At 37.5% G+C, this 13,546-nt stretch overlaps 1 protein-coding gene across 1 annotated transcript in view; it reads right to left on the reverse strand.

Annotated features, from left to right (window-relative positions):
- LOC137439388 (carbonic anhydrase 2) overlaps positions 1 to 13,546 on the reverse strand; it is a 235,684-nt gene that overhangs the window by 191,100 nt on the left and 31,038 nt on the right. The gene's annotated exons all lie outside the window — the stretch shown is intronic.

The following is a 13,546-nucleotide window of genomic DNA, read 5'->3' on the forward strand; positions in this document are numbered from 1 at the left end:
ACATGACAGTGTGAGCCATGACACATGCCAGTGTGAGCCAGTACCTATGACAGTGTGAGCAAGAACCCATGACAGTGTGAGCCATTACCCAAGACAGTCTAAGCCATGGCCCATGACAGTGTAAGCCATGACCCATGACAGTGTGAGCCACGACCCATGACAGTGTGAGCCACAACCAATGACAGTGTGATCACGGCCCATGACAGTGTGAGCCATGACACATTACAGTGTGAGCCATGACCCATGATAGTGTGAGCAATGACACATGACATTGTGAGCCATGACACATGCCAGTGTGAGCCAGGACATATGACAGTGTGAGCAAGAACCCATGACAGTGTGAGCCATGACACATGACAGTGTGAGCCATGACCCATGATAGTGTGAGCCCTGCCCCATTATAGTGTGAGCAATGACACATGACAGTGTGAGCCATGGCCCATGACAGTGTAAGCCATGACCCATGACAGTGTGAGTTACGACCCATTATAGTTTGAGCCACGACCAATATCAGTGTGAGCCACGACCCATGACAGTGTGAGGCAAGACCAACATATTAATGATAGTCTGTACAACTGGATCGACACAGCAATGATAGTCTGCACAACGAGATCGACACAATCCGTTCACAATGGCGTACACCATGATGCAGCACCGACCAATGACGCGTACAACATGATGCAGCACTCACCAATTCCCTCTAAAACAAAACCAGGTTAATCTCCTTATAAAACAAAACCAGATTAATCTCCTGATAAAACAAAACCAGGTTAATCTCCTGATAAAACAAAACCAGGTTAATCTCCCTCCAAGAAAAAACCAGGTTCACCTCCCTCCAAGGCAAAACCAAGTTAATCTCCTGATAAAACAAAACCAGGTTAATCTCCTTATAAAACAAAACCAGGTTAATCTCCTGATAAAACAAAACCAGGTTAATCTCCTTATAAAACAAAACCAAGTTAATCTCCCTCGAAGACAAAACCAAGTTAATCTTCTTATAAAACAAAACCAGGTTAATCTCCCTCGAAGACAAAACCAAGTTAATCTTCTTATAAAACAAAACCAGGTTAATCTTCTTATAAAACAAAACCAGGTAAATCTCCTTATAAAACAAAACCAAGTTAATCTCCCTCGAAGACAAAACCAAGTTAATCTCCTTATAAAACAAAACCAAGTTAATCTCCCTCGAAGACAAAACCAAGTTAATCTTCTTATAAAACAAAACCAGGTTAATCTGCTGATAAAACAAAACCAGGTTAATCTCCTTATAAAACAAAACCAGATTAATCTCCTGATAAAACAAAACCAGGTTAATCTCCTTATAAAACAAAACCAGGTTAATCTCCTGATAAAACAAAACCAGGTTAATCTCCCTCCAAGAAAAAACCAGGTTAATCTCCCTCCAAGGCAAAACCAAGTTAATCTCCTGATAAAACAAAACCAGGTTAATCTCCTTATAAAACAAAACCAGGTTAATCTCCCTCCAAGAAAAAACCAGGTTAATCTCCCTCCAAGGCAAAACCAAGTTAATCTCCTGATAAAACAAAACCAGGTTAATCTCCTTATAAAACATAACCAGGTTAATCTCCTGATAAAACAAAACCAGGTTAATCTCCTTATAAAACAAAACCAAGTTAATCTCCCTCGAAGACAAAACCAAGTTAATCTTCTTATAAAACAAAACTAGAACGGGCACTCGGTAGAGCGCATACCTTCGCCGCAGCTACTGTTCTGTACTTGGCATGGGAGTGTAGGGAACAGAACAGTGAACAGTTTGGTGCTGATTTCATGCAAATCGGATAAGAATTGACCGAGTTATGACAAAAAATGCACATTTTGCAAGGTCGTGACCCCCCTGACCTTTGACCCCCAACCGCTAACAAGTGTAATGTCTTCACTGGGTCATGTCGTATATCACAAGATCGGGCATTGAATTCTGAACATTTTGGCATTAGTTGCATGCCAATTGGATAAAAATTGACCGCGCTATGGTAAAAATACGATTTTGACCTTTTCGTGACCCTGACCTTGACCTTTGACCCGATTGCTCCCAAAATCTAATCAAATGTGTCCCGTATAATAACCAATCATCCCACCAAATTTCATGCAATTCGGTTGAATACTTTTTGAGTTATGCGAATAACATACACACACACACACACACACACACACAGACATACAAATAAATACACAGCGATCAAAACATAACCTTCCGCTTTTGCGAAGGTAACCAGGTTAATCTCCTTATAAAACAAAACCAAGTTAATCTCCCTCGAAGACAAAACCAAGTTAATCTCCTTATAAAACAAAACCAGGTTAATCTCCTTATAAAACAAAACCAGGTTAATCTCCCTCGAAGACAAAACCAAGTTAATCTTCTTATAAAACAAAACCAGGTTAATCTTCTTATAAAACAAAACCAGGTAAATCTCCTTATAAAACAAAACCAAGTTAATCTCCCTCGAAGACAAAACCAAGTTAATCTCCTTATAAAACAAAACCAAGTTAATCTCCCTCGAAGACAAAACCAAGTTAATCTTCTTATAAAACAAAACCAGGTTAATCTACTTATAAAACAAAACCAAGTTAATCTCCCTCGAAGACAAAACCAAGTTAATCTCCTTATAAAACAAAACCAGGTTAATCTCCCTCGAAGACAAAACCAAGTTAATCTTCTTATAAAACAAAACCAGGTTAATCTCCTTATAAAACAAAACCAGGTTAATCTCCTTATAAAACAAAACCAGGTTAATCTACTTATAAAACAAAACCAGGTTAATCTCCTTATAAAACAAAACCAGGTTAATCTCCTTATAAAACAAAACCAGGTTAATCTACTTATAAAACAAAACCAAGTTAATCTCCCTCGAAGACAAAACCAAGTTAATCTCCTTATAAAACAAAACCAAGTTAATCTCCCTCGAAGACAAAACCAAGTTAATCTTCTTATAAAATAAAACCAGGTTAATCTCCTTATAAAACAAAACCAGGTTAATCTCCTTATAAAACAAAACCAAGTTAATCTCCCTCGAAGACAAAAACAGGTTAATCTCCTTATAAAACAAAACCAGGTTAATCTCCATCAAGGACAAACCAAGTTAATCTCCCTATAAAACAAAACCAGGTTAATCTCCATCAAGGACAAACCAAGTTAATCTCCTTATAAAATAAAACCAAGTTAATCTCCTTCTAAGACAAAACCAAGTGAACCTTCTTATAAAACAAAACCAGGTTAATCTCCTTAAAAAACAAAACCAGGTTAATCTCCCTCGAAGACAAAACCAAGTTAATCTTTTTATAAAACAAAACCAAGTTAATCTCCCTATAAAACAAAAACAGGTTAATCTCCTTATAAAACAAAACCAGGTTAATCTCCATCAAGGACAAACCAAGTTAATCTCCTTATAAAACAAAACCAGGTTAATCTCCTTATAAAACAAAACCAGGTTAATCTCCATCAAGGACAAACCAAGTTAATCTCCTTATAAAATAAAACCAAGTTAATCTCCCTCTAAGACAAAACCAAGTGAACCTTCTTAAAAAACAAAACCAGGTTTATCTCCTTATAAAACCAAACCAGGTTAATCTCCCTCGAAGACAAAACCAAGTTAAACTTCTTATAAAACAAAACCAGGTTAATCTCCTTATAAAACAAAACCAAGTTAATCTCCCTCTAAAACAAAACCAAGGTAATCTCCCTCTAAAACAAAACCAAGTTAATCTCCCTATAAAATAAAACCAGGTTAATCTGCTTATAAAACCAAACCAGGTTAATCTCCTTATGAAACAAAACCAACTTAATCTCCATATAAAACAAAACCAGGTTAATCTCCATATAAAACAAAACCAAGTTAATCTCCCTATAAAACAAAACCAGGTTAATCTCCATATAAAACAAAACCAAGTTAATCTCCCTATAAAACAAAACCAGGTTAATCTCCATATAAAACAAAACCAGGTTAAACTCCCTCTAAAACAAAACCAAGGTAATCTCCCTCTAAAACAAAACCAAGTTAAACTCCCTCTAAAACAAAACCAAGGTAATCTCCCTCTAAAACAAAACCAAGTTAAACTCCCTCTAAAACAAAACCAAGTTAAACTCCCTCGAAAACAAAACCAGGTTAATCTCCATATAAAACAAAACCAGGTTAATCTCCATATAAAACAAAACCAAGTTAATCTCCCTATAAAACAAAACCAGGTTAATCTCCATATAAAACAAAACCAAGTTAATCTCCCTATAAAACAAAACCAGGTTAATCTCCCTATAAAACAAAACCAGGTTAAACTCCCTCTAAAACAAAACCAAGGTAATCTCCCTCTAAAACAAAACCAAGTTAATCTCCCTATAAAACAAAAACAGGTTAATCTCCTTATAAAACCAAACCAGGTTAATCTCCTTATGAAACAAAACCAACTTAATCTCCATATAAAACAAAACCAGGTTAATCTCCATATAAAACAAAACCAAGTTAATCTCCCTATAAAACAAAACCAAGTTAATCTCCCTATAAAACAAAACCAGGTTAATCTCCATATAAAACAAAACCAGTTAATCTCCCTATAAAACAAAACCAGGTTAATCTCCATATAAAACAAAACCAGGTTAAACTCCCTCTAAAACAAAACCAAGGTAATCTCCCTCTAAAACAAAACCAAGTTAAACTCCCTCTAAAACAAAACCAGGTTAATCTCCATATAAAACAAAACCAGGTTAATCTCCATATAAAACAAAACCAAGTTAATCTCCCTATAAAACAAAACCAGGTTAATCTCCCTATAAAACAAAACCAGGTTAATCTCCATATAAAACAAAACCAGGTTAAACTCCCTCTAAAACAAAACCAAGGTAATCTCCCTCTAAAACAAAACCAAGTTAATCTCCCTATAAAACAAAACCAGGTTAATCTCCTTATGAAACAAAACCAACTTAATCTCCATATAAAACAAAACCAGGTTAATCTCCATATAAAACAAAACCAAGTTAATCTCCCTATAAAACAAAACCAAGTTAATCTCCCTATAAAACAAAACCAACTTAATCTCCATATAAAACAAAACCAAGTTAATCTCCCTATAAAACAAAACCAAGTTAATCTCCCTATAAAACAAAACCAAGTTAATCTCCCTATAAAACAAAACCAGGTTAATCTCCATATAAAACAAAACCAAGTTAATCTCCCTATAAAACAAAACCAGGTTAATCTCCATATAAAACAAAACCAGGTTAAACTCCCTCTAAAACAAAACCAAGGTAATCTCCCTCTAAAACAAAACCAAGTTAAACTCCCTCTAAAACAAAACCAGGTTAATCTCTATATAAAACAAAACCAGGTTAATCTCCATATAAAACAAAACCAAGTTAATCTCCCTATAAAACAAAACCAGGTTAATCTCCATATAAAACAAAACCAAGTTAATCTCCCGATAAAACAAAACCAGGTTAATCTCCCTATAAAACAAAACCAGGTTAATCTCCCTATAAAACAAAACCAGGTTAATCTCCTTATAAAACCAAACCAGGTTAATCTCCTTATGAAACAAAACCAACTTAATCTCCATGTAAAACAAAACCAGGTTAATCTCCATATAAAATAAAACCAAGTTAATCTCCCTATAAAACAAAACCAGGTTAATCTCCATATAAAACAAAACCAGGTTAAACTCCCTCTAAAACAAAACCAAGGTAATCTCCCTCTAAAACAAAACCAAGTTAAACTCCCTCTAAAACAAAACCAGGTTAATCTCCATATAAAACAAAACCAGGTTAATCTCCATATAAAACAAAACCAAGTTAATCTCCCTATAAAACAAAACCAGGTTAATCTCCATATAAAACAAAACCAAGTTAATCTCCCTATAAAACAAAACCAGGTTAATCTCCCTATAAAACAAAACCAGGTTAAACTCCATATAAAACAAAACCAAGTTAATCTCCCTATAAAACAAAACCAGGTTAATCTCCATATAAAACAAAACCAAGTTAATCTCCTTATAAAACAAAACCAAGTTAATCTCCCTATAAAACAAAACCAGGTTAATCTCCATATAAAACAAAAATAAGTTAATCTCCCTATAAAACAAAACCAGGTTAATCTCCCTATAAAACAAAACCAGGTTAAACTCCATATAAAACAAAACCAAGTTAATCTCCATATAAAACAAAACCAGGTTAATCTCCATATAAAACAAAACCAAGTTAATCTCCCTATAAAACAAAATCAGGTTAATCTCCATATAAAACAAAACCAAGTTAATCTCCCTATAAAACAAAACCAGGTTAATCTCCCTATAAAACAAAACCAGGTTAATCTCCATATAAAACAAAACCAGGTTAAACTCCCTCTAAAACAAAACCAAGGTAATCTCCCTCTAAAACAAAACCAAGTTAATCTCCCTATAAAACAAAACCAGGTTAATCTCCATATGAAACAAAACCAAGTTAATCTCCCTATAAAACAAAACCAGGTTAATCTCCATATAAAACAAAACCAGGTTAAACTCCCTCTAAAACAAAACCAAGGTAATCTCCCTCTAAAACAAAACCAAGGTAATCTCCCTCTAAAACAAAACCAAGTTAATCTCCATCTAAAAGAAAACCAGGTTAATCTCCATATAAAACAAAACCAGGTTAAACTCCCTCTAAAACAAAACCAAGGTAATCTCCCTCTAAAACAAAACCAAGTTAAACTCCCTCTAAAACAAAACCAAGGTAATCTCCCTCTAAAACAAAACCAAGGTAATCTCCCTCTAAAACAAAACCAAGTTAATCTCCATCTAAAAGAAAACCATGTTAATCTCCATATAAAACCAAACCAGGTTAAACTCCCTCTAAAACAAAACCAAGTTAATCTCCTTATAAAACAAAACCAGGTTAAACTCCCTCAAAAGCAAAACCAGGTTAATCTCCTTATAAAACAAAACCAGGTTAAACTCCCTCTAAAGCAAAACCAGGTTAATCTCCTTATAAAACAAAACCAGGTTAAACTCCCTCTAAAACAAAACCAAGTGAATCTCCTTATAAAACAAAACCAGGTTAAACTCCCTCTAAAACAAAACCAGGTTAATCTCCATATAAAACAAAACCAGGTTAAACTCCCTCTAAAACAAAACCAAGTTAATCTCCTTATAAAACAAAACCAGGTTAAACTCCCTCTAAAACAAAACCAAGTTAATCTCCTTATAAAACAAAACCAGGTTAAACTCCCTCTAAAACAAAACCAAGTTAATCTCCTCATAAAACAAAACCAGGTTAAACTCCCTCTAAAACAAAACCATGTTAATCTCCATATAAAACAAAACCAGGTTAAACTCCCTCTAAAACAAAACCAAGTTAATATCCTTATAAAACAAAACCAGGTTAATCTCCCTCTAAGACAAAAACAAGTTAATATCCTTATAAAACAAAACCAGGTTAATCTACTTATAAAACAAAACCAGGTTAATATCCTTATAAAACCAAACCAGGTTAAACTCCCTCTAAAAAAAAACCAAGTTAATATCCTTATAAAACAAAACCAGGTTAATCTCCTTATAAAACAAAACCAGGTTAAACTCCTTATAAAACAGGACCAAGTTAATATCCTTATAAAACAAAACCAGGTTAATCTCCTTATAAAACAAAACCAAGTTAATATCCTTATAAAACAAAACCAGGTTAATCTCCTTATAAAACAAAACCAGGTTAAACTCCCTCTAAAACAAAACCAAGTTAATCTCCTTATAAAACAAAACCAGGTTAAACTCCCTCTAAAGCAAAACCAGGTTAATCTCCTTATAAAACAAAACCAGGTTAAACTCCCTCTAAAACAAAACCAGGTTAATCTCCCTCTAAGACAAAAACAAGTTAATATCCTTATAAAACAAAACCAGGTTAATCTCCTTATCTATCTATAATTCCATTAATCTCTGTGTGTATGTGTGTATGTGTGTATGTGTGTATGTGTGTATGTGTGTTTGTATGTTTGTCTGTGACCGCTGTTTCTCGACAACCACGGGTCCGATATACTTTAAACTTGCCAGGTATATTGCTGGGGACCCGAGGATGTGCCTTTTCAAGGTTTGAAATTAATCGGACAAGTACTTACCGAGCTATGGCGATTTAGCCGTTCGCCGTTCGCTTTGGCGTTGCGAATGGACCAAACCATTGCATGTAAATAGAGGGGGGGGGGGTTCTGTGGTCGTTGCGAATGGACCAAACCATTCATGTAAATAGAGGGGGGGGGGGGGGGGTTCTGTGGTCGTTACTGCCACGTGGTTTCAAAGTTTTTTTTTGTTGTTGTTGTTTGCACGCATGTTTTTTTGTACCCACGTACGGGCACGCCCTAGGATGTTTACACACACACACCCCTACACAAATTTTTTTTTTTTTTTTTTTTTGGCAAGGAACGGGCACCCACGTACGGGCACGTCCTAGCTTATATATATAGTACGGGCATGCCCTAGTAAAACAAAACCAGGTTAATATCCTTATAAAACCAAATCAGGTCAAACTCCCTCTAAAAAAAAACCAAGTTAATATCCTTATAAAACAAAACCAGGTTAATCTCCTTATAAAACAAAACCAGGTTAAACTCCCTCTAAAACAAAACCAAGTTAATCTCCTTATAAAACAAAACCAGGTTAAACTCCCTCTAAGGCAAAACCAGGTTAATCTCCTTATAAAACAAAACCAGGTTAAACTCCCTCTAAAACAAAACCAGGTTAATCTCCATATAAAACAAAACCAGGTTAAACTCCCTCTAAAACAAAACCAAGTTAATATCCTTATAAAACAAAACCAGGTTAATCTCCTTATAAAACCAAACCAGGTTAATCTCCCTCTAAGACAAAACCAAGTAAATCTTCTTATAAAACAAAACCAGGTTAATCACCCTTGAAGACAAAACCAAGTTAATCTCCTTGTAAAACAAAACCAGGTTAATCTCCATATAAAACAAAACCAGGTTAATCTCCCTCTAAAACAAAACCAAGTTAATCTCTTTATAAAACAAAACCAGGTTAATCTCCTTATAAAACGAAACCAGGCTAATCTCCCTATAAGACAAAACCAAGTTAATTTCCTTATAAAACAAAACCAGGTTAATCTCCCTCTGAAACAAAACCAGGTTAATCTCCATCAAGGACAAACCAAGTTAATCTCCCTCAACGACAAAACCAAGTTAATCTCCTTATAAAAAAAAACCAGGTTAATCTCCTTATAAAACAAAACCAGGTTAATCTCCCTCTAAGACAAAACCAAGTTAATCTTCTTAAAAAACAAAACCAGGTTTATCTCCTTATAAAACAAAACCAAGTTAATCTCCCTTGAAGACAAAACCAAGTTAATCTCCTTATAAAACAAAACCAGGTTAATCTCCATATAAAACAAAACCAAGTTAATCTCCCTATAAAACAAAACCAGGTTAATCTCCCTATAAAACAAAACCAGGTTAATCTCCATATAAAACAAAACCAGGTTAAACTCCCTCTAAAACAAAACCAAGGTAATCTCCCTCTAAAACAAAACCAAGTTAATCTCCCTATAAAACAAAACCAGGTTAATCTCCTTATAAAACCAAACCAGGTTAATCTCCTTATGAAACAAAACCAACTTAATCTCCATATAAAACAAAACCAGGTTAATCTCCACATAAAACAAAACCAGGTTAAACTCCCTCTAAAACAAAACCATGTTAATCTCCATATAAAACAAAACCAGGTTAAACTCCCTATAAAACAAAACCAGGTTAATCTCCATATAAAACAAAACCAGGTTAAACTCCCTCTAAAACAAAACCATGTTAATCTCCATATAAAACAAAACCAGGTTAAACTCCCTCTAAAACAAAACCAAGTTAATCTCCTCATAAAACAAAACCAGGTTAAACTCCCTCTAAAACAAAACCAAGTTAATATCCTTATAAAACAAAACCAGGTTAATCTCCCTCTAAGACAAAAACAAGTTAATATCCTTATAAAACAAAACCAGGTTAATCTACTTATAAAACAAAACCAGGTTAATATCCTTATAAAACCAAACCAGGTTAAACTCCCTCTAAAAAAAAACCAAGTTAATCTCCTTATAAAACAAAACCAGGTTAAACTCCCTCTAAAGCAAAACCAGGTTAATCTCCTTATAAAACAAAACCAGGTTAAACTCCCTCTAAAACAAAACCAGGTTAATCTCCCTCTAAGACAAAAACAAGTTAATATCCTTATAAAACAAAACCAGGTTAATCTCCTTATAAAACAAAACCAGGTTAATATCCTTATAAAACCAAACCAGGTTAAACTCCCTCTAAAAAAAAACCAAGTTAATATCCTTATAAAACTCGAAAAGGTTAAACTCGAAAAGGTCTCGCGAGATCTCGGAGACGGTGGGAGGGATTTTCGAAGCTCCACACGGTCTCCACGTTTTTCGAAGTTAAGTCTGTTCACAATTGTATTTTGTCGAAACTGTATTTATCTTTCGGGGTGTGAAGTTATTGTGTGCAACTTTGGTTGTTTCTCGGTGTTTATCTTTCATAAATTGATCGTCTGTTTGCCGTGTCGCGAGCAAGGCCTTTGCCGCGTCGCGAACGATTTGAAATCGAAGTTAAGTGATTGTTCCCATTTGTATTTTCGTTAAAACTGTATTTATTTATGGTGTTGTACGTATATTGTGTCCCGACGAAGATTTTTCGGTGCAAATCTTTCATACCTGTATTGAAAATCGTGTTAATTCGTGTCGTGTCTTGAGGCCTTGTACAGTGTGCACTGTACAACCTTGAGGCTTTGTTTTTCTCTCAGCGGTCCGTCGTTTGTGATCCAATAACTTTCGTTCTCTGTATTCCCAGTCTTTTCACCCATAGCCTACTTCCTTGTGTAAATCTCAACTCAAAAAAAAAACAAAAAAAACAAAAAAAAACATTTCCTTCTCTGTTCTCATTCGTTTATTCATTCTTATTCGTTCGTTCGTTCTTCGACCACGTGTTTCTCCCCCATTTCCCCAGATAGTTTTCACTCATTAACCTTCAATGTTTACACTTTTCCCTCAAGTTATGTATTCCGTCATATTTTATAACACCTTTTTCTTCTTCTTCTTTAAAAGGCTGCTTTCGACTTGCTCACCAAATCAATTCATCCCAAAAAAAATATCCATCTCCTATAGTGCCTTTTTTCTACATTCTCTAAACTCTCCTGCACTCCATCCTCCATCCAGCATCCTTAAACGTATTTTTAACTCGAAGGTCACAAGAAACTCATTTTGCAATAAATGTTCGTTTCCTATAAATCGTACACTTTCAAAAATCCAATCTCACCCCTCCCCTCCAAATCTTCCCCATAACCCCTCCCCTCCAAATCTTCCCCATCACCCCTCCCCTCCAAATCTTCCCCATCACCCATCCCTTTCAAATCTCCCCCCTTGCCCCCTCCCTCCTAAACTACCCCCTCACCCCTCCCCGCCAAGACGCCCCCTCGCCCCTCCCCTCCTAGACTCCTGCCTCACCCCTCCCCTCCAAATCTCCCCCATATCCCATCCCTTTCAAATCCCTCCCCTTGTCCCTTCCCTCCCAAACTCCCCCCTCACCCCTCCCCTTCAAATCTCCCCACCCTCATTGCTTCTCAATTTCCCCCCTCTCACTCCCCATCCTCAAAGCGTCCTCCCTGCTTCTTCCCCCTTCAAACTCTCACCTCCATCTCCCCCAACCTTCTGCCTCGCTCTTCCCCCTCCTCAAATAACACCTCATTGTGGCTCACCCAATCACCATCAAACCTTTTGTCCGCCCCATCCTTCCCTTTCTCCGAGCTATTCTGAAATCTCTGACACACCTTCAACAGCTCTCCCTACCTCTTCCACCTCTTCCACATCTTACCCTACCCCTCCTCCCCCCTGTTCTGTATCTGATGCTCCCCCTTCCTCTTCATTAACGGTATGGACCTCAAACATCCGGGGCCTTCGTTCTAACTTAACTGATCTCTCCATACAGGTTGCTTCTGTCAAACCAGACGTGATCTGCTTAACAGAAACTTTCCTCCTTTATGATGTCTCTGATTCCATAGTATCTCTCCCGGGCTACTCCCTCCTCCGGTATGATAGACCTGAGCCTCGTCCTGGAGGCGGGGTTGCTATCTTTATCAAAAACTCTCTTCCTCACTCGCCCTGCACTGCACTCTCTCCACCTCACCCCCAGGAATACCTCTGGCTACGGCTTCCCCTTCGCTCCCACCTCTTGTTCATATGTGTGTTGTACCGTCCACCAAACAGTGATGACTCCATCTACATCTCGCTGTCTGATGATATGGACCAACTTCTATCTACTCATCCCAACTCTCTCTTCCTCATATGTGATGATTTCAACTGTCATCATGCCAGTTGGCTGGGTGTGGGTACCTCTCTCACCAGCCATGGCTCCTCAGCAAAGGACTTCTGCGACTCACTGGGACTGACACAATCTGTCAATTTCCCGACCCGGATCTCAGTCAACGGAACATCTTCTCTTCTGGACTTGGTTATGACTAACTTCCCTGAAAATGTCTGTTGCTCTTCTTCTGCTCCGATTGGATCATCTGAACATGTCCTTGTTAAAGTGGACATCTCTCTGACCATCCTCAGGGAGCCTGCTCAGCGTCGACGAGTCTGGCATTTCACTCAGGCCAACTGGCACGGTCTTCAAGCAGCCATCAATCATCTGGACTGGTCTCCCATCTCTACCACCTCTGACATCAACTCATCCTGGGAATTCTTCCAAAGTAAATTGCTCTCTCTCATGCACAGATTTATCCCATCTCGTCTTCAGTTGTCATACCCTTCCTCCCGTCCATGGTACACGGAATCTTGTGGTGAGGCTGTTGCCCAGAAACAACTTGCCTTCGTCCCCTGGAAAGCAAATCCAACGGAAGGAAATCTCATTTCCTTACACAAAGCCCGAAACAAGTGTGTGTCCACCCTCAGGAGAGCCAGGAAACAATATCTCTCCGTTCTCAAGACCGAACTCTCTTATCTGTCTCCCTCTTCCAAATCCTGGTGGCGTCTGGTCAAATCCGTTTCTGGTGTTTGTTCCCCCTCCATCCCCTCCCTTACCTCAAACGGCTACACAGCTGACTCCGCACGTGAAAAAGCTGAATGCCTCCACTCTGTGTTTGCCTCTAAATCTTGTGTCCCAAACCCATCCCTCTCTGTACCCACCATACCCAGTCGTACCCTGCTGCTCCTGGACTCCGTGTCCTTTCCTCCTGACAAGGTGGAAAAGTTTCTGTCAACCCTCGACTCTGATTCTGCAACTGGACCCGACGGCATCAGCCCACGGGTCCTAAAATCCTGCTCTGCTGCTCTATCTCACCCTCTCTCTGTTCTCTTCACCCTCTCTTTTGCTCAAGGTCAACTGCCATCTGCTTGGAAATCAGCCAACATCACCGCTTTGCACAAAAAAGGTGCAAAAACAGATCCTAGCAACTACAGACCAATCAGCCTTCTCCCAATTATCAGCAAAGTCATGGAATCCATCATTGCTTCGGATATGAAATCTTTCCTCTTCTCCAATGGCTTGATCTCTGATCATCAATTTGGTTTCAGACCAGGTCA

Source organism: Myxine glutinosa, chromosome 14 (genome assembly GCF_964187855.1).
Source record: "Myxine glutinosa chromosome 14, kmMyxGlut1.1, whole genome shotgun sequence".
NCBI classification, from domain to species: domain Eukaryota; kingdom Metazoa; phylum Chordata; class Myxini; order Myxiniformes; family Myxinidae; genus Myxine; species Myxine glutinosa.